Genomic DNA, 21,737 nt, shown 5'->3' with positions numbered 1-21,737 from the left:
TAGCCCAACCAGCAACTCCTTTAGCCCAACCAGCAACTCTTTCAGGCTAGCCATCTCAGCAGACAGTACAAGCAAGTGGTCCAGGCGAGGGCTCCAATATTGGATCAAAGAAAAGAAAAAATAAAAGTACTACTACAGTTGCTGGAACAACCAGAAAAAGAGGTTGAGTTTCATTAATTTGTTTTAATATATAATTCACAGTTTATAGTGCATACATAAGAGTTTGATTAATTTTTTCTTTTGTAATTTAGGAAGGAAAAGGAAAACAGATGTCAACACATCCCAAGCTAACCAATTCCAGAATCCATCACAGTCGTCAACTGTAACATGTGCTTTAAAATGAGTTTGATACTCAATTTGTTGGGAAACATGTCATCAATTTCAATTTCTTAAACACTTATGTTGGTTATGTTATTTCATTTTTTCAATTTCAGATTCCTAAACTCTTATGTTGGTTTTGTTATTTGATTTTGCCAATTTCAGTTTCCTAAACTTAACTATGCTCTTGCATGAGCTAAACCATGTTTTGGATTTTTATTGAACAATAATTTGAAGAAGATATGTTATTTGCACGGTTTGGATGTTAATTAATTACACTATCACTGTTTCGATTGATTATTGACAACATTATTGTTAAGGATATATTTTGTTAGGAACATTACATGAGCTAAACCATTACTGTTGAAACTTTATTACAAGCCATATTACTTTCTCATAAAGACAGTTACAAATACACACACTAGCAGAATTAAGATATATTTAAGCCTTCCTTCAATGAGTTTCAGCCTCTTTTTTAATTTCACCACATCATCATTTAGCTTCAGGTTTTGCTTGTATGCCATCTCATCATTAGTAGTCGGATATATGAGAGATTCCGTAGTGAACCATTCCCAAAAATCACAGTGCTTCACTCCACAATGCTTCCACCTGCATGACCAAAACAGTGCATTAGGATTTTGCAATGTAGTTGACACCATGGCCACTGCTTGCACGCCACACTTGCAATATTTTGGCTGACATTTCACTTTTTTATATCTTTTAAATCCACTGACACCAGAACTTGATGCTTCACTGGAGGTCATTTTCAAGGAAATGTGCTACTGATTTATTGTTGTTAAGGAGTAGCAATTTTTTCATTTTTTTCAATGAGGTGTGTGTGTTGATTTGTTGTTGTTGAGGAGTAGCTAATTTGGGTTCTTTCAATGAGGTGTGTGCTGATTTGTTGTTGTTGAGGAGTTGCTAATTTTTACTTGCTTTCAATGAGGTTTGTGCTGCTGTTTTTGGCTCATTATATAGCCAAAATTGTTACCGTTGTTGAGTCCAACGGCTACATTTGGCATTGTTTCATCTTTGGGGCAGTTTTGCCTTTTTAACATTAATTTCATGCGTAAGGGCAATATCATCATTGTGTTTCAATTCTGTTAAGTTGTAAACGGCAGTTGACGAAAAGGTGATTGGGAGATATGTTTTGTCATCTAAGGGTGGACGGCTGATATACTGTCAAAGTTTTGTAGTAATTTTGATAACAATGTAATCTTAGGGTGGACGAATGATAATTTCCCTATTATATATTTATTGGGTAGTGAATGGTGATATTTTTTATTTCTTAAAATACTAATTAGAGACCAGGTTTGCCCATACTCGCATGTGTAAGAGAGAATCCATTATTGAGAAGAAATTATCAGTTGGATTTAGGAGGAGTTATTTATGAACAATAAACTTTTGGCCAAATAATCCAAATATCAAACAAATTTGAGGGAATGCAAAGTGTAGACAAGTAAAAATTCAATAAATGACTAAAGATTCAAGAAAACATGAGTATTATAAAACTGATTAAATTCATATTGAGTTTGAAGATGGAATAAAACATCAGTATAATTGTTTTCAAATAATCATATGTCTAGAATTGTAATTTATGTTATTGATATTTTAGTAACAATTAAGTTTATTAAAATGCTAGTTTAATGAGTAACCTAGAGGGTTAAATAGCCTCAACCTTTAAAAGGTGTCAAAAGGCTACTCTTTGTATAATATAATATATTCCATTGAAACTAACCCATTTAATACTAAAAATTAACCTTGTAATGTTTTCTGAATTATTTTAGTCTTCAATATCGACAATCATGATGTTTTTGAATGAAATATACAAAATGTTTATAATGTAAAAAAGAAGTCAGGGTTATATGATGTAAGAAATTGTTGAATTAATACATGTATAGATGTAAATAGGGTAGCAAAATGAATTCATGAATTAGGTTAAAAGTCGGTAAATTCAATATAATGAATTGGGTTAGAAGTTTGAAACTCCAAAGTTTCTAACTTCAATGTTTAAATTACAAATTCATTAACAATAGAATAAACGAACCATCCTAACTCCAAAATTTCAACCGAACCAGTGAGCTTAAATCCACATTCATATTTTGAATTAATCCACTGGTTCGTTTGAAATTACAAATCCATTAACATTACAATTAAAATCCTCAAAATAAATATTTTGAACTAGTCAGACTTTTTTTTTTGTGCATAATTATATTTATTGTATCATTCAATAAATGGATCTTAAAAAAATAAACAAATCAGTGCGACATTCAATTTGTTTACCAAACAAATTCAATTAAAATGGTCCATTTATTAGATGAATTAATTTTTCAAACCTAAATGCTTTTAATTCAAATAGAATAAAATGGAATCAATAAATCCTGATCTATATTATCACCCCTAGATGTAAACCCATTTTATGAGAAAAAAAAGGGTGTTTATATGATAGAAGAAATTGTTGAATTGTATTATTAAATATATTATATATTATTGATTTATCTGTCATTTTACTCCAGAGTGAAATTGTAGCAATAAAAAATTGAGTAAAATCTTTAAATTTATATTTTTCATGACTCACCGTAGATTTTGGTATTTCATAGATTAATTCTTTATTGGCTTAAAAAAAATCCTACCCAAACTTAAAAAATTAAGCTAATATAGACATAACATAAAAAGAAATAAATAAGATATATAATACAGAATTTTGTAAATTATTTTTAATGTTAAATACAAGTATTTTAATATTATTGATCTGCAAAATAGATTTTATTAAATTAAAACCTATATGATAGATTAATAACATTAAATTAATTTTTTTATTCAAAATAATTTATAAAATATATAAAAATTATATATTATATTATTTTAATATTATATTTTGTATCTATCTATCTTAGAAGTTTATTTAAAATCATTTTTGGATTGTTAAAATTGATGTGTATAATCATCAAAAAACATTTGTGTGATTATTTATTAAACCAAGGAGGTCTATAGCAACATTTATGTTCCCAAGGGGGTATATATGCTTTTTTTTTCCCTGATTTTAGATGAATTAATTCTTAAATGTAACTATTTATCATTTACTGCAAAGAAGGTGATCAAATTAACCATAAAAAATACCCAATGAAATGTGTGAAATGCCTGAAAGGTAATAGAAACTGTCAAAAATATTTGTACGGATTGGACTAGGTAATGCCGGCCAATAATATCTAGTCCAAAGATGAGGCCGGGCCAAGTTTAAGTTTCACTTGATAAATTCAAATCCGTCCCAAAACTTGAATTTTATGAAAAAATATTATAAAATATAATATTATAAATAATTATATTTATTTGACCCATAAATTATACATATTTAAAATTTTAAATATTTAAAGTTCATATTTGAAAACCCAAATTCATTAAATAAAATTTAAAAATCATAAAACTAAAATAGGTCGAAAGCCATCCCAGCCTGGGCCATTTGGGTCTTTGCATTAACCTCAAAAGGATAAAAAGCGCATGAGGTATAGGTTTTAACCGAAAGAACTTCTTGCGCAATTCATGCGTTTCTGCTTTTATGACCAGAAATTGTTTCTTGATTCGATTTCCATTGCAAATTGTTCTCTCGACTTTTTATCAGTATGAGGTGATTGCAAATATACATATATAATATTATAAAATATAAATCTGGATTTTTTAAGCCCATAAAAGAAAATCCATTTGGGGCCGAGATTTTAAGCTCAACCTCAGTGTTAAAAAAAACATGCTTGGGCCAAATTTGAGTATTGCCATATCCTGGACCGACTTGAGTTTTTACCATGACTAAGCATAATCAATTGGTTGAAATAATTTAATTTCCAGTAAAATGATGTGAAAAATTGTGAATCAATTTGGTAATCTCGTAGAGGCCACTTTGTAACACAGCAAAAGTATTCGATTGATCTGAAATCATTGAATAATTTTTTGTTGAGGAAGGATGTCACGTGCAACAACAAGAAACGTATAATGCTACAATAAATTTAGATCAGCAATAATATTTAGGATCCTAACATTTGAGTCTCAACTTGACTCTTAATGATATGTGTCACTCATCAATTGAATAATGAATGTAATATCTAGTAAAATTATTTAACCACCATTCAATAGATGAATTCCACGTCAATAGGAACTCAAATTAAGACTTATGTTGGGACATCTAGCATTGCTCTTCGCATCAGTGGCGAGGCTCCAAGTGGGCTGGGAAATTTTTGGAAAATTTATAAAAATGTCATAATGCAAAGTTTATAAAATTGCCGCTATTTTATTTACAATAGTACCACTTTATTAATTTACAATTTTGTCATTCAAATAAATATATAGAAAAAGGGAGCATTTACTTCATTCAAGATTCCAGAACGTGCTTTCTTTCCTGGCTTCTTCAGTTCTTCCTCTTATTCTTGACAAGAATAGATAATACATTTATTGTTTATTCAATCATTTACAGTACACTTATTAATTGTTAGGTAGTAAAGACTAAAGATTATATTATTTAATTTTTGTTCCATTTTCATTGTGTACAATTAAATTATTGTTGGGTCAAATGAAGATAATTTAGCCATTAAATTCTAGCATTCAAAATTTTAAATTAATTATTGATAGATTAGAGATATTTGAAATTGATTATTGATAGAGATGGATCATAGATTCAATTTAGTATATTATACATAAAGTTAATTTGTTAATTAAACTTATTGTTTGGCTTCTGGATAGTGTTAATGTGTCATAGTGACAGACTGACGGTTCTATGAATTTTATTAGTAAATTTGTGATTATTTCTTTTAACTTCTTTTATATTTATACCTTGTTTTGACTGAAACACCCAAACGAGCGTAAACACGACTTCAAAATAAGGAAGAGAAGGAATTTTTATCAAATTGTATAGTTATCTACGTTAAAAGAGAATTTGTAAACACCGTCAATTTAAATTTGATAATAGATGGATTTAATTCTCAAAAGTATGGTAAGACACAAACTTAATAGTGTTTAATTGTGACTAAATTACTTCGTAGATATGACATATTTTCTTATGTGTAACAAAATTTTCTTTCACATTTTCTTATGTATTAACAAAATTTTCTTTCAAATTTATATTTTTAACCAAGATAATATTTGGATTTGGAAAAAATTTAGCCTACCCAAGATATTTTTTCTGGCTTCGCCCCTGATTCAGATCATCTAAACTTCCAGAAATTTCAGATAAATATTACTCGATTTTGATTTGTTATTGTTTCTCATATATTTGCATAAACACATTACATTGTTTTTGTGCTCACTGCAGAAGATACAATGATTTAGTTTTACTTACAACACTGCATAGGAACTCAATACAATATTCACTAAATGCTTGTGGAAAGTGCAGAAAGGTACTGATAGGGTCTCGTATCAGAACACAATGATTTTACCCACAACAGAACCTAGGAACTACATGCAATTGCAAAATCGGTACTAAGAAGCAGAATACCAACGCCCTTTATGAAGGTTTCCACAAAGACACAGGTGGAGTTTCAGAGTCTTCGTAGGTAGGAGTGACACCCCCATACCGATGACCCCTTACAGCATCTGCTGAAGCAATGGATTCAAGCTCGCCATTTCTTCTGGAGAAAGTTTCACTGACAGAGCTTTAATATTTTGATTCAGGTTTTCAATCTTAGTGGTTCCAGGAATCGGACACACGTCATTTCCTTGGTGATGAACCCATGCTAATGCAAGCTGAGATGGGGTGCATCCTTTCTTTACTGCTATTTCATTAACACGTTCAAATAGCTTTTTGTTATGCTCCAAATTTTCAGGTTGGAACCTCGGTTGATGCTGCAAGATTTAGAAAACAGCTCAGTACCAATACTGAACTGCAATTGAATCATTAAAAAAAGAACATCATTTTGGATAAAGCATGATTTTAGAGGAGGTTTATGTAAAATTCAATAGACCAGAAAACAAAGAAAAAGGACTAGGCGGGGACTTCTCCTAGGTGGAGGATGTTTATAGTAAAACATTTTGGCATGTTAGACAAAGGTCTCACAAGAAATAAACTCTCCTTGGACTTGTCAATTGATTTCACATTGACGTGCATAGGCAAAGCAATATAACAAAAATGGAAACTGCCACAAGGATGTAGAAGTTTGGAAGAGTCACTACAGCTAAACTTCTGGAGCATCCAGTAATAGTTTTGAGGTAATGGAACAATTTTTTTCCCTCATTTTGTTTTCACCTCTATACAACTTAAGGGGTATTATCATGTATATAAATTGAATCAGTCATGTTAAAATTTTCTGTGCATCAATGAAGTCATTGCATAGATAATTCCTTAGATTTTCAATGCAAAGAAAGCTTTTGCTCATATTTGAGGAGGTTAATGAACATAATCTGAGGGAAACAATTGAAATCTATGAAGAATTTCAGAGCTATAGAGTAAAACTAAACAAGAATTATTATTGTATTGCTAAATGAGAATGAATGTGTAATAAAGAAGACAAGTAATGCAAATATGATGAAAGTAAAAATACATGATTAGTAAACACCAAACATTTAGCTAATGATGAATAAGTTTTGGTAGACAAGTCACTTCAAAAAGGATTACAGTGTATTCAGTCCTTAGTAATTGAATTTTCATTTTTCCTCAATCCTCTCGATGCAATCCATACACAGGCAACTTCAGTGTAATTAGACGATCGAAATGAACTAGTAGAATATCTAAGAAAGAGAATTCTTAAACAAGTCCTCCTGGGTTAGGTTAGAATAACTATAACTATGGCTCTAGATAAATTTCAGAGGTTTATAAGATAAAATAGTATGCAAGTCAGTGTAGAGTATCTTGAGAGAAGGTTTTAAACATGCTTGCAGACATCGAATAATAAATGCATGGTAGCCTTACGAACATGTCTAGAATCATCCGGTGCAATGCTTTCAACCAACTTTGGTCCGGATGAAAGAAACCCACATCCTAGAGGACTGTAAGCAACAATTCCAATGCCAAGTTCCCTGAGCAGAGCAACCACCAAAATTGCGTTAGCATGCAAATGTTAAATCATCTACTCATAATTTCTTTTCCTTTCAACTAGGTCAAAACAATTCATTTGGTCCAAATAATGCCTTACCTGCAAGTAGGAACAATCTCTTCCTCCACATCTCGTGACCACAAGGACCATTCCAACTGCACAGCTGTTATTGGATGGATGGCGAGCTCGTCTAATTGTTGAAGCAGAAGCCTCCGATAGACCTATATACTTTATTTTACCCTCTTCAACTAGTTTCTTGAGTTCCCCAATCTTACGAAACAACACAAGTAAAAGAATTAGTACGTAATAACAGAAACCTCACCCACCGAGGTGACCCATGCCTGTATTTTTAAATATTCTGTGTTTCATATTCATTGGCAGCCGAGCTACCCAGAGGCTAACAAACTAATATAGTTTAACATGCATGATTGAGACAAATATATAAAAATTAAAAGCGACAAACTGTGACTTCAATGGGAACTTTAGTGTCAATGCGATGTTGGTAATAAAGATCAATACAGTCAACATCCAGACGCTTTAATCTGGCCTCACATGCAGCTCTTACATAAGCAGGATCCCCACAGTATGAGTACTGGCCATCCTCATATCTGATACCAAATTTAGTAGCCAATTCAACTCTTCCTCTGTACCTTGCTTTCAGAGCCTAATCCCAAAACCAAATTAATCAAAGCTACTATATTATTATTTGCCAAACATGCCCTTTTGAAATTAAAGGGAGGAAATAGAAGCTAAATTACATTACCTTGCCCGGAAGGATTTCATTTGTGTGTGGTCCGTAAGCATCAGAAGTGTCAAGTATAGTGATGCCACTGTCAATGGCATGGTGGATCAAGGCTATCGTATCAGATTTGGGCTTCGGGTGAAAGAAACTTAGTTTTATATTGTTTGGTAGGCTGGAAAATGAAAGAAAATAAAAGAAAAGCTTTACAAAGAAATCTATTAGATCTTTTATTATTCCAAAACTTACTGTTTAATGAATATAGATTGATATTTATATTGGGCTACAATCTCTTAACACACACGAGATTGTTGCAACACAATCATTTGCTGTATAACTAACTTGACACATCAGCTCAACCAGCTAACTAACTTTGACAGGTCAGCTTAATGATTTGATCTGCTACAACCAACTGCATCATGCTCTGCTCCAGCTACACAGCAACATCATGCTCTGCTCCAGCTTCATCTAATTCACTAACATCCCCCCTCAAGCTGAAATGTTTAGGATGAACATTCAGCTTGCTGCGAAAGTAACTAAATTGTTTGAAAGTAAGAGCTTTAGTCAACACATCTGCAGTTTGATCTTGACTAGGCACGTAACAGACTGCAACTTCTTTAGTAGTAACTTTATCTCGGATGAAATGGATATCCAATTCTACATGCTTAGTTTTAGCATGATAAACTGGATTATAAGCTAAAGCAATGGCTCCTTGATTATCACACCACATCATAGGAGTAGAGCTCAATTTGATGCTAAGTTCACCAAGTAAAGACTTCATCCAGGTAACCTCTGAAGCAGCATGAGCAAGAGATCTATACTCAACTTCTGTGCTGGATCTGGAAACAACAGCTTGCTTCTTGGACGACCAAGAGACAAGATTGGGACCTAGATAAACAGCAAATCCAACTACTGACTTCCTATCATCATGATCACAAGCCCAATCAGAGTCTGAAAAATAATGGAGTTGCAGAGCTCCTTGGTTGTAGAACTGCAGCCCAAGATGGACAGTACCTTTTAAGTACCTCAATAACCTTTTACATGCTTCCCAATGTTGAGTCTTAGGATTGGAAAGGAACTGACTCAACTTGTTTACAAAAAAAGCAATGTCGGGCCTGGTGAGAGTAACATACTGAAGGGCTCCTATAACACTTCTGTATTGAGAAACATTGTCAATTGGCTCCCCTGAGTCTTTGGTGAGATAATAACCTATAGACATTGGAGTTGGCACAGGACTGCAATTAGTCATGCCATGTTTGTCCAGAACATCAACAATGTACTTTGCTTGTGTCAAGGAAACCCCTTTGGAAGACTTGCTGACTTCAATCCCTAAAAAATAGTGAAGTTCCCCCAGATCCTTTAAAGCAAAAGTCTGATGCATATTATGAATAGTTTGCTGAATTAGTGATGGACTGGAACCAATGATGATAATGTCATCAACATAGACTAAAACAATAGTTATATGACCACTGTTCCAGGCATAAAAAAGAGAGTTATCAGACCTTGAATGCTGAAAATGCCACTGGGAGATCATTGCATCCTTAAATCTATCAAACTAGGCTCTAGGAGCCTGTTTTAAACCATACAAAGCCTTATTCAGCTTGCAAACATGATTAGGTTTAGTTGAATCAACAAAACCTTGAGGCTGAGCCATGTACACATCTTCAATTAAAATGCCATTGAGGAAGGCATTATTAACATCCACTTGCCTAATAACCCAGTGGTGCAACATTGCTAAGCTGAGAATAACCCTGATAGTTGAAGATTTAACCACTGGACTGAAGGTTTCTGTGTAGTCAACCCCATGTGTCTGATGAAACCCCTTTGCAACAAGCCTGACTTTATACCTTGAAACCGAGCCATCTGAGTTATACTTTATTCGAAACACCCACTTGTTACCAACTATCTTTACTGGAGTAGCAGGTAAAACCAAATCCCAGGTGTGATTAGTTGTAAGTGCTAGATACTCTTCTTGCATAACTTTATACCACATAGGATCAGAGAGTGCTTTGGAAACAGAAGTTGGTTCTGATTGCTGGGCTAACAAGGCTAACAAATACACTTTTGGCTTGAAAATACCTGATTTTGATTTGGTTACCATTGGATGACCAGATGGTGCAGGTTGTGGCAATGTATGGGGAGGTGAGGAATGTGAAGAGGAGAAAGAAGAAGCTGAGTTGGAGTTATTAGAAAAATAAACTGGAGTAGAGTTTGGGAAGGAAATAGAAGCATTAGACTGATGATCAGTAGGTTGAGGTGCTGATGATGCTGCTAAAGGTGCTTGTAATTGAGTAACAGAAGAAGTGGAAGACTTAAAAGAAGACTCAGAGTGTGATGGGGACTGACAGCTTAAAGAGGTTGAAGAAAAATCTACCCCAGACTCATAAGAAATGAATTTTCATTAAAGGTGACATGATTGGAAATATAGACCCTTCCAGAAGAATGAAGACACAGATATCTCTTATGTTGTGAACTATAGCCAATGAATATACATCTAGCAGTTCTGAAATCAAACTTATATCTATTGTATGGTCTGAGTGTTGGATAACAAGCACAATCGAAAGTTTTAAGTGTTGAATAATCTGGTTGATAATGAAACAGCTTTTGGAAAGGAGAAATGCTATTTAGAACTGGAGTTGGAAGTCTGTTTATCAAATAGACTACTGAGTGGAATGCATTTCACCAAAATTTGAGTGGTAAATGAGCTTGAGCTAATAAAGTCAGACCTACATCAACTATGTGTCTATGTTTCCTCTCAATTCTTCCATTTTGGTGATGAATATGTGGGCAAGGATGTCTAAAATGGATACCAGAAGTAGTGAGTAATGAGGAAAAAGATCTGAACTCCCTTCCCCAGTCAGTTTGGACAGTTTTGATTGCAAGTTGAAGATGCTTTTCAATGAATGTTTTGAAATTTTTAAAGACTTCAAGAGCATCAGATTTTGCTGATAAAGGGAATATCCAGGTAAACCTACTGTAATCATCTAGGATTGACAGGTAGTAGGTATATCCTTGGGTAGAACAAACATGAGAAGGACCCCACAGATCTGCATATATTAGTTGTAAAGGTGCTGAAGTTTTTGTTTCAACTGAATCAAAATGCAGCATATGATTTTTCCCATATTGACATGCTGAAAAAAATTTCAAACTTTCAGCTTTATCAAGAGCAGTAAAGTTGTTACAAGCTTTGAGTATGGTTTTGAGAGTATAAGGAGCAGGGTGTCTTAATCTTCTATGTAGAAGATTTACATCAGTTAAACCATTTGCAACAACTGACAGACATGAGTTTTTATTCAGCTTATCAGAAGAACTAACAGCAGAAAACTTATTAGAAGTAAAACTAGGAAAACAAGCGAAAAGAGACTGAATTTTGTTTTGACCAACTGAACTGAGAAAAACTGAGTGAGCAGCAGCATGTGAAGAGACTCTGTACAAGCCACCTTTAGCAACACCTTCAAGTAAAATTTTCCCTGTGTTCCTGGCCTTTATAAAACAGAAATCACCAAGAAATTCAACAGTAACAGGATTGTCCGCCAATAATTTGGAGATGCTAAGTAAATTCTTAGTAATAAAGGGAACATGAAGAACATGGTTAAGAAATAAAGATTGAGAATTTGAAGTATTCAGCACAACTGATCCTATATGTGTAATAGCTAATGCATTTCCATCCCCAACAAATAACTTTTCAGTACCAGTATAAGCTTGTGAATCTAGAAGTTTACCTAGATCATTAGTAATGTGATTTGTGGCTCCACTGTCAATGTACCAGGAAGGATTTTCAATGAGTTCTGGAAGTGAAGAAGACATAGCTGAGGAAGATGAAGCACTTGACTGTCCAGGATTATTGTTTCCTTGACCAACAACAAAATTAGATGATCCAAGAGTGAAAGAGTAATAGGCAGAAGGATTGCTATCTGGATACACTATATTTCCTTGATAAACAGAACCCCTGGGTGCATGACCAAAACTAGCATTTTGTCCAAAACCAGCATTTGAACCAAAACCTCCAAAACCTCTTCCACTATTACCATTATATACTCTTCCTCTACCATATTGCCCTTGATTAAAACCTCTGCCACCATTCATATTGCCTCTACCATGATTCCTCTGTGGAACAAAGGATGAGTTGTACCTATTCCTGCATCTATTTGCAGCATGACCAGGTATGAAGCAAATTTGACAAACAACTTCAGAGGAATTACTACCAGTATTAAACTGACCATATCCATATCCATTAAAACCTCCATATCCAGAATTATTACCACCTCCATAGTTATTTCCATAATTTTTCTGAAAATTTCCATTATTCTTTCCAGCATAAGAGTTCTTCTGAGCAAAATTTGCTGTCATGTCATGCATCACATCACCAGCAATTTTCCTTTCTTTTGCTCAACTCTATTTTCATGATTCAACAACAAAGAATATAGTTCATCTAATGTGATCTTTTCACCTCGAGCTAACACAGCAGTGACTAAAGACTCATAGTCTGAAGAATCAAGACCAGTTAATATGTGCATCACAAGATCATTTAACTCAATAGGTTTTCTAGCTAGAGCTAAAGTATCAGCTATGCGTTTTACTTTTACAAAATACTCAGACATATGCATTGCACCTTTCTTAATAGTTTGAATCTTCATTCTAAGTGTTTGAATTCTATCTTGTGATTGAGAGATAAATATACTAGCAAGAGTTTCCCAAAGCTGTTTTGAAGTTGTAGAATCAATCACAGTTGCAAGCAGATTTTGCTGTATCGATGACATCATCCAACTCAGTAAGAGTTGGTCAGTTTTCATCCAAGCTACGAATTCTGGATTAATAGATCTAGATCCAAATTCAGTTAAAACTTCAGCTCCATTGTTGTTTCCATAAGAAAGAAACTGCTCAGGACATTCTCGATCGCCATTGATAAACCCTTCCAAACCATTTCCTTTGATTGAAGTTAAAATTTGTGTGCGCCACATAATGAAGTTGTTTTGATCTAGCTTTACTGGCGTAACAAAACTGAAGGAGTTGTTGTTTTGAACTATATTTGCCATTTATGGCTCTGATACCATGAAAGAAACTTAGTTTTATATTGTTTGGTAGGTTGGAAAATGAAAGAAAATAAAAGAAAAGCTTTACAAAGAAATCTATTAGATCTTTTATTATTCCAAAACTTACTGTTTAATGAATACAGATTGATATTTATATTGAGCTACAATCTCTTAACACACACGAGATTGTTGCAACACAATCATTTGCTGTATAACTAACTTGACACATCAGCTCAACCAGCTAACTAACTTTGACAGGTCAGCTTAATGATTTGATCTGCTACAACCAGCTGTATCATGCTCTGCTCCAGCTACACAGCAACATCATGCTCTGCTCCAGCTTCATCTAATTCACTAACATCGGGGGCCCGTAGAAGGCGGACATGCCATGCATCCTAAGCCTTGTGCTGAAACTTCTAGACCTTGTGAACCTAGCTTGATTCTCTTCACTGTCCCCGCCATTTCTCGTCTACTCTCGTTTTCTATTGATTGGGTTAGTTGCCAAGCCAACAATTTATATTTATTTTTTTTTTGGAAAAAAAATTGCAACCGGTAATAGCTGGGCAATTAGGTGTTCTCTGTGGGCCTCACAAAACACGTGATGCTAACGTAATAGGATATGTCAACAGTTACCACAGTAACTCTAAAAAATCACACGCCGGAGTAGTTAAATAAATAGTTAAGTGGACAATGGGCGAGATTTAAAAAGAAAAAAATTTATAATACATTAAAAAAAAGGAAAGGCTGCTACTACCCTACTACAATGCGGTAAGTTTAAAACAAACCGTTGGATTCAACTAAAGTGCTTGTTTGGTATTGTTTTTGAATTAATATTTTTTAAAAACAGAAAATAAAAATAAAAATAAAAATAATGTCTTGCAGTTATTCTATTTTGAATTTAAGCATGCGTATGATATTATTTTTTGTATCATGTATTTTAAAATTAAAAAAAATTAATATGTATCAGTAGACAAAATTGAAAACTATAAAAACAATAAATATATATTTGGTAATACTATTTTTAAAAATAATTTTTACTAAATATTTATTGTCATACTTATATTTAAAAAGTAATACAAAAATGAGAATGAAAATGATGTTTTAAAATTATTGTATTTTGAAATTGAATATATGTTTGGTGATATTATCTTTAGAAACAATTTTTAATAAACATTCAAGTCATAATTATAGTTAAAAAATTGAAATAATGAAAATAATATAAAATTAATTCGTATAATCTTCATAGCTACAATTAAATTTTTAAATAAATATAGACCTACCATAAATAAGTTAGCGATAAAATTTTAAAATAGATAATATTACCATAATTACACCCCGTCTTCTCCAATTACTGTTTTGTTATGTCTTCTCCATAACAAGCAAATAAATAATTTATTTATTTTCTATTATTTAAAGAATAAGTGCAGCAACACAATATGGCCAGGCATACTCTCAAATGCCAGAACCCTACAACTCTCACCCACGTGCTTTTAAGGACGGGGGGAAAAGAAAAACTAAGAACATACAGGACGGGAGATAGAGACCTGACTTGCCCACTTGCGAGAGAGTTTAAGGGAATAACATATGCTAAAATTAGTATATATTTATATAATCTATAAATAGTAGTGCAAGAACTGAAAAAATAAAGATAGGTACTCAAAAAAAATGTTAGATCAACCCAAAAATTTAAGCAGGGCTATGTACGAGAAAAAAGAAATTAGAGTGAAAATTTACAAAAATACTTGAAAATTTGATCCTAAAAGAAGAAAATAAGATATGAGGGTGAAAGATGAAGAATAAAGTAGCTAGCTACAGAAGAAGAAGAAAGTAGAGATAAATGTTAGAAAAATGAAGAATCATCTGCGCTGATAAATGGGAAAGAAAATATAGATGAAGATGATAAAAATGGATTTATCATGTGCCTGCAAATATGAAGAATCAATTTTATAATTTATTCTATAAGTTTTTCTGTAGAATAGTCAAAACATGTTAAAGTTGTTTCCTATTTATTACTATCACATGGTTTCTTGTTTTACGTGTTTCATAGTTTACTTGTAATTTGTTCATGGATTACACTTGAAGTAAGAGACGAAAATGAAAATACTTCTTATAAAACGATACCGAACGGACCCTAATTTTCTCTTATTGAATTTCTTTGCTCATCACTTGAAATCACGTTTCTCTCTCAAATCCCTAATTTCTCTCTTCGATTTCTTTACTGTTCACATAAAATCGAAGCCTCTATCTTGCTCAAACCAAACAACTAATCCAATCCATCAATCGGTATTTTGTTTGCACACGAGAGAGACTGGGAGAGAGAGTGACAGAGCTCTGCTTTTTCGACCGGCAATCATTGCTCCTATTGCACGATGCATGGTCTTCACCATCAGTTGTTCAACCTTGATTGTCATAGTCATCACTGGAATCATTGCCGTGAAAAGCCCAAGCTGCGAGCGAAACTCCTCAAAACATTGAAAGGTTTTATTTTTATTTTTGGTTGTTTTTGTCAACAAATTCTCCTACCTTTTTGTTTTTATTTTTGGAGTGTTATTATTTCAAGGGTATTAGTACTTTTTTTTTTAGAAATGTCGTTTCCTTGTTTTGGGCTCTACTGTAGTTTGTTTGGATTCACTAGGGACAATCTTTGATCCGGCGAGGATTTACACAGAGTCAACTATAATTCCACTGTATCAATGGTCACAACACACATATGGCTTATGATTTCGGCTAGAATATGAGTTTTGGTGCAATTTTGCTTTCTACAATGGTTTAAGAGCTCTACGCTGAAGTCAGACTACTTGGCACTGTGTTTAGGCTAAAGTTATGATATTACTGTATATTGAAACATTTTCCAGTAGTTTTGATGCATTCATGTTTTAATTTGGTGGTGATAAAAACTTTTACATTATTTATATTAGAGATTAAATATCATAAATTATGTCATTTTCCTATTAGCTTAATATTTTTAATAAATTGGCGACTTAAGTCGTGATTGTGGTTGTGGTTATGGTTATGGTTTTGTTTGATCATGTTAAGGGGCTTTGTTAGAGCTTGAACATAGCTGCTGACTCTTTAGCTATTAGTTTAAGCTTTCGAGTAGATTTTTAACTTAAAAATTTCATTCTTGTGTTGTCTGTCATTGATCAGTCATCTCTATTGTAAACCTATATAATGCTTTTACTAAAATTATGTTGCATTATTTGTTTTTTATTTTTCAAAAACACAGACTTCCACTACCGTACAATTTCCTTATTACATGGTTCGAAGCATGGAAGATGACAAGGCATCCTGAGATTATGCGTACTGTAATTTTGGATGTTATTACTTTTTTTTTGTGGATAAAAACCATCAAGAGGTGGGGGATTAGGTGGGCTCTTACCTGTAACAAAAATTAGTAATGGAACAAATACGTAAAGAAGGAGATACAAACCAAAATCTCCTAAAGTAAATGAAAATACACAAAAATACACAAGAATAAAAAGAGAAGGATGAAAAAAATAAGGAAAGCCATCAATGTTAGCATATGACGTGGGGAATAGCCTGCACATCTAAATTTAGAATGCTAGATAAGCTTGCAGGAAAATCTTGGGAACACAAGAAACACTTACTAACCCGATGAGTGAATGCCCAATGGGCTAGAAAATCAACATTAAAAGTAGTCTCACGAAGTAAATGCCTAACCAAAATAGGAGAGGAAGACATCAAAGTTCACACCCGACACAATGAAATACCATAATCCCAACGAATAAGACCCCCGAAATGAGTCTAAGAAATGACCGTTGCCAAGTTCAACTCCACCTTAGCGTAGAGTTACCAAGCTTAGTAGCAAACCCTAACCCTTCATAAGCATTACGGGCTGACAACCAAGAAAAGATCCGAAAGTAGCCAAAACTGTATCTCGATGATTCCAGAGAATACCACCCGAAGTAATCATCCTAGGATTGCCCCTAGAGCAACTATCCACAATCAACTTCGCAACCTCAGGAGGCGACCTCATCTAAGAAACTAATCGAATCGACCTCCTGGGTAGACCTATAACTCGTAAGGCCTTTGTAATCCGAGAACCTAAAAATCCCCTCAGCTGGAAGGCTTAAAGCCAAAAATGGAACTAGCAAGCTTGAGATCTATTGCCACCTAATAGATAACGACATCAACAGAAACAGATTACAAATCAAACCTAAAAGCATTACGGCCCTTCCAAACTTGCCACAAAATAAAGTAAGGTAGGAGGATCTCACTACTACAAAATAGGACAAAGATGACATGTAATACATGACGAGTATACTATTAGCTGTCATCTATTAGTTTAGATGACTTATATTTATTTTTGAAAGTCATCTATTATAAAATAATTTTTACTTATGATATAAAAATGACTCACAAACTAAATAATAAGTCATCTCTAATTAAATAAAAGGTGACTCTTACTTTTAAAAATTTTTCATTTATTTTTCAAGTATAAAAACTCAACTTTCCCTTTTATTTTCTTTGTCTCCAACAAAACACTAACTCTCTCTCTCTCTTTGCCTCCATTTCTATGAAATTTCACAATCTTAATCTCTAAAATTGCCTTTCCCCCACAACATCTTCTTATCTTTTACTTCCAAGTTGTAAACCCCTAATTTCACCCATTATTTATGCAGCCCCAAAATAGCAAACCCTAACTATTCACACATAGTTGAAGTGAAGACAGAGAAGAAATCTTAAAGCTTTGTACCACACATTTTGAGGAGAAGATTATAAAGCTTGGACCACAAAACTATCAAGCAAAATATTGAAGTATTCGACCACCTTTAATCTTGGATTTTAAAAGTTCCACATAAAGGTACTTTCTTTTCTTTTGTTTAATCGTGCTTGTGAAAGAAAACAATAGATTGTGTGTTTGTGGATGGTCTACATGTGCAATTTTTTTACTTTACCTAATTTATTCATGTTTGAGTAGCAAATATTAACAATATGGATTAATAGTAAAGTTATCTCTAGGGATTAGATTTTATGAAGGAGTTTGTAATGTCTATAATTACATATTTTAAGGAAGGTATAAATACGAAACCATTTTATCATATGCTCAGCCCTAAATTAATATAAATGCTCACCACCATAGCAATCCATTTGTTGTGCCTTTGTGCTTGGTCTCTGACATTTCATGTCCAACAAGATTATTTGATCTGTTGTGTTATGTGCTTAATAAATTGATGTTTTGTTGATATTATTTAGCTACGATAATAATTTCACTTTTTCTCAAATTAGGACATAGGAAATCAAATTGGATCCTATGTTGCTTAGCCTAAACAATTTTTCATCTTGAATGATGTTGAGGTACGTATCTATAATTATTGTTTGTCTTTGATATTTCATAAATTAATAATAATAATACTATTTTTTGTTATTCTAGTTATATAAAGTAATCCATTAAGAATGTGCAAGAATACAAAGTGCCAACAAGAATAGATGCCCTTTGCAAGTACACTCGCAAGTGTTGACTAAAGCATTATTGATTGAAATTTATCCTAGGATCTTTGGTAATGAACAAGCCGAATTTATTTATCAATTGACGACATCGTACAATTCTATAGCATGGAAAAAATTGGGGTCGCAACAATAACTTGTTACATGAAGTAATTAAACTAGTTATTTTCTTAGCAAGCATAATTAGATATAATTTTTATGTATGCAGTGTAGTAATTATCACTTGTTTTCCCTTGTCATCTTTCTGAGGTCTTGCAGGACCCTTACTTGGACCACATTTATAAATTTGGTAATCCTTGAAAATTGTTTCATGAAACTAGAGATAATGGTGAGACTAGAGCTCGTGCAATGTATCAAGAATGGAAATACTTGATCCAGAATAGATTATGATATTTCCTTACAATACCGGGTTTGTTATTTTATTGGTCGTATATAGCATTTGGAGTTTATTTTCTTTTTCTTTTACAAAAATATGCAAGACTGATATTTATCATTATATATAGCGAACATTGGATGTTGATTGTTGTGGATACACACATATTCATAGTATATTGATTCACTTGGTCATGAACCTCACATTGATTTGAAGAATTTTGTATCACTGTAAGTTATTATCAATTCTAATGCATGTAGTAAAACATGACTAAATGTGTATATCTAATTATATCTTAAGTGCTTTCAAGATTTTTGTGGCAAAAATGGGAAATGCAGATCGAAAATCCTTTGTTTTGAAGAAGGTTAAGGTATATGAAACTGTACATATATATGTTCAATTTAAATTTCTTTACATATGCACATGTCATTAATTAGTTCAAAATTCTTGTGTAGTGTCCTCAACAAACTATACGTGTTGAATTATGTCATTAGGTTTATGAAGGAAATTAATGAAAGCTAAGATGATTCAATAAAAAAACGTGGTAGTCATTTCCTTATCCTTTTAAAGTTTATAGATTTCATAACGTTGATGCATGTATTAGTATTGACTATTTTTTGTATGATATATAGTTTGTTGGATGAGACAACTGCACCTAAAAGGATATTAATGAAGTAAGAATGGAGTAGGCAAAGTACATATGGAAGAATATTTTCGCTAAATTTAATAGCACAATGACTTTGAGAGGTTAGTAAATGAATAATATTATTTTATTCATATCTTTGTTATTGTCTTTGTTTCGAATAAGACATTAAAAGGAATTATTTCAATTATTTCGATATTGTAATCAAGTAAGGTTCGTCAAAAGGGTTTACTCTCAAACTCTATCTGGCTTTGGCATGATTACTGGAGTAGCCAACAAGATGGCCGCATTTTGTCATTCCTTTGAAGAATGTAATATTTTTCTTTTAGAAAAAAAGAGTTATTGATATCTAGTTCCTTTAATTTTGAAATTGTAATATTTTATTAGTATTGTTTGTAACGTACTAGATTTATATATGATTCATGCAATGGCTTGGTGAATTTTTATTTTTACACTATAGGTCTTCAAAAAATTTATTACATTACATGTAAGCATAAATAATAATAATAATAATAATAATGACAACCATTTCATATCATTAGTAATCTATTCATATTAGAGTGACGACTATTGTTGACGTCTATTACTTAAAGGTAGTCATTTATACTTGAAGAAAATATAGTTATTTTACAACATCAGATGACTGTTTTTTTAAGAAATGAGTCATCTATAATACTTATTAGATGACTCTCTTTACGTGTCATCTTTTGTACCTCATGTTAGATGACTGTTGCAAATATGACTAATTTTACTTTGTCATCATAAAGATAATTTAAATGTCATCTATGTTCTTTTTTGTAGTAGTGTCTGAAGGTGACTTCGAGAAGGGACATACCACCACCAATGAAGAAGCAAAGCATGGGGGAGGGGGTTAAAAAAAGCAACATCTTTCATACCCAAAATATGAAGAAAATGAGCCCAAACTTAGCGAAATGGGCAATTAATAAATAAGTGTCGAAAAGTCTCAATAACTCGACCACAAACACACTAAGAGACTATGCAAAAACTCCTCAAGCACAATGCACCATTAGTAGCCAAAAAATCATGCAATAAATCACTAAAAAAAAATTAAGACGGGATATGTTGTTGCCAGATACTCGAAAAACCTCATCCCTCGACCTAGAACAATAGACAAGCTCCTAAACTGTCTACAAATGAAAAATGCCATCAGAGGCAAGATCCCATTGAATCAAATTTGGCTCCTTACTAGAAATAGGAACCAATAAAATTTACTCAACAATAGAAAAAGACAACACATCCTGGAGCTTACCCTTATCACATATTGTACCCCGCCAATAAAAGGAAATTAACACCCTAAAAGCCATTGTAAGATTATAAATGACCAAAGGACAAGAGCTCAGCCAACAATCATACAAAAAACTACACTCTCCATGACTAACCAACCAATGCACATGAGGCCCAACAACACACTGAATGGAGCAAAGGCATCTCCAGAGAGGAGAGACTGGATAACTAAACTAAAGTTAAATCATATATGTAGCTCTGTAATACTTAGACTTCATATAAGAAGCCTATAATGAGTTCTGCTCTTGAAAACACTACTAAAGCGTGAGCACAAAAGCTTTAGCAATATCATCAAAAGACCAGATACTAAGGCCACCTTTCTCAATCGGATAACACACTGCTGGCCATCTACACCAGTAAATCGGTTGCCTCGTTCTCGGAATCACCTCATAAGAATCGAGTAAATAGTCTCTTTAAGTGCTGAACCATAGCTACAAGACGGAGAAGAGCATGAAACAAATGAAACAACATAGAGGACAATACATGTTGAATGAGCACCAGCTTCCCACAAAAAGATAGCAATCAATTAGTCTAACCCGAGATCCGATCCCTGGACTTCCATACCATATCATCAAAATAAGAAATTTTGAGATGCCCCATAAAGACCAGGCACTTAAGATAAATGAACGAAAGCTGACATCGTTGGAAACCAGTAATAAAATGGACAATAGCTGGTGCGAGGCAAAAGTCTAGCCCTCAATATAGAAACTGCTCTTGGCCTGACCAATCAACTGCCTCGAAATTGCCTCATAATGATGTCAAAAATCTATAATCTGTTGAAGGCTCAGCTAACTCCCATTTACAAAAATAACAACCTCATCCGCAAAGTTCAAATGAGAGACAC

The 21,737-nt window shown here is 33.1% G+C and overlaps 1 long non-coding RNA gene and 1 pseudogene across 4 annotated transcripts; one reads left to right on the top strand and one right to left on the bottom strand.

Moving 5' to 3' along the window:
• Positions 1 to 5,526: 5,526 nt before the first annotated feature.
• On the bottom strand, positions 5,527 to 8,488 carry LOC102611520 (auxin-induced protein PCNT115-like; annotated as a pseudogene).
• An 8,160-nt stretch (positions 8,489 to 16,648) lies between these two features.
• Positions 16,649 to 20,040, top strand: LOC102622099 (uncharacterized). 4 transcript variants are annotated; one of them, XR_008051280.1, is made up of 5 exons: positions 16,649 to 17,928; positions 18,354 to 19,315; positions 19,401 to 19,489; positions 19,578 to 19,692; positions 19,802 to 20,040. It is a non-coding gene; the product is annotated as an uncharacterized LOC102622099 (long non-coding RNA). The 4 variants fall into 4 exon arrangements; XR_008051281.1 differs by lacking the exon at positions 16,649 to 17,928 and having other exon boundaries at positions 17,935 to 19,315; positions 19,401 to 19,486; XR_003066685.2 differs by lacking the exon at positions 16,649 to 17,928 and having other exon boundaries at positions 17,935 to 19,315.
• Positions 20,041 to 21,737: the final 1,697 nt, after the last annotated feature.

Source organism: Citrus sinensis, chromosome 8, assembly GCF_022201045.2.
Source record: "Citrus sinensis cultivar Valencia sweet orange chromosome 8, DVS_A1.0, whole genome shotgun sequence".
NCBI classification, from domain to species: Eukaryota; Viridiplantae; Streptophyta; class Magnoliopsida; order Sapindales; family Rutaceae; genus Citrus; species Citrus sinensis.
Note: the sequence above shows the minus strand (reverse complement) of the source record. Positions and strands in the feature narration are given on the sequence as shown.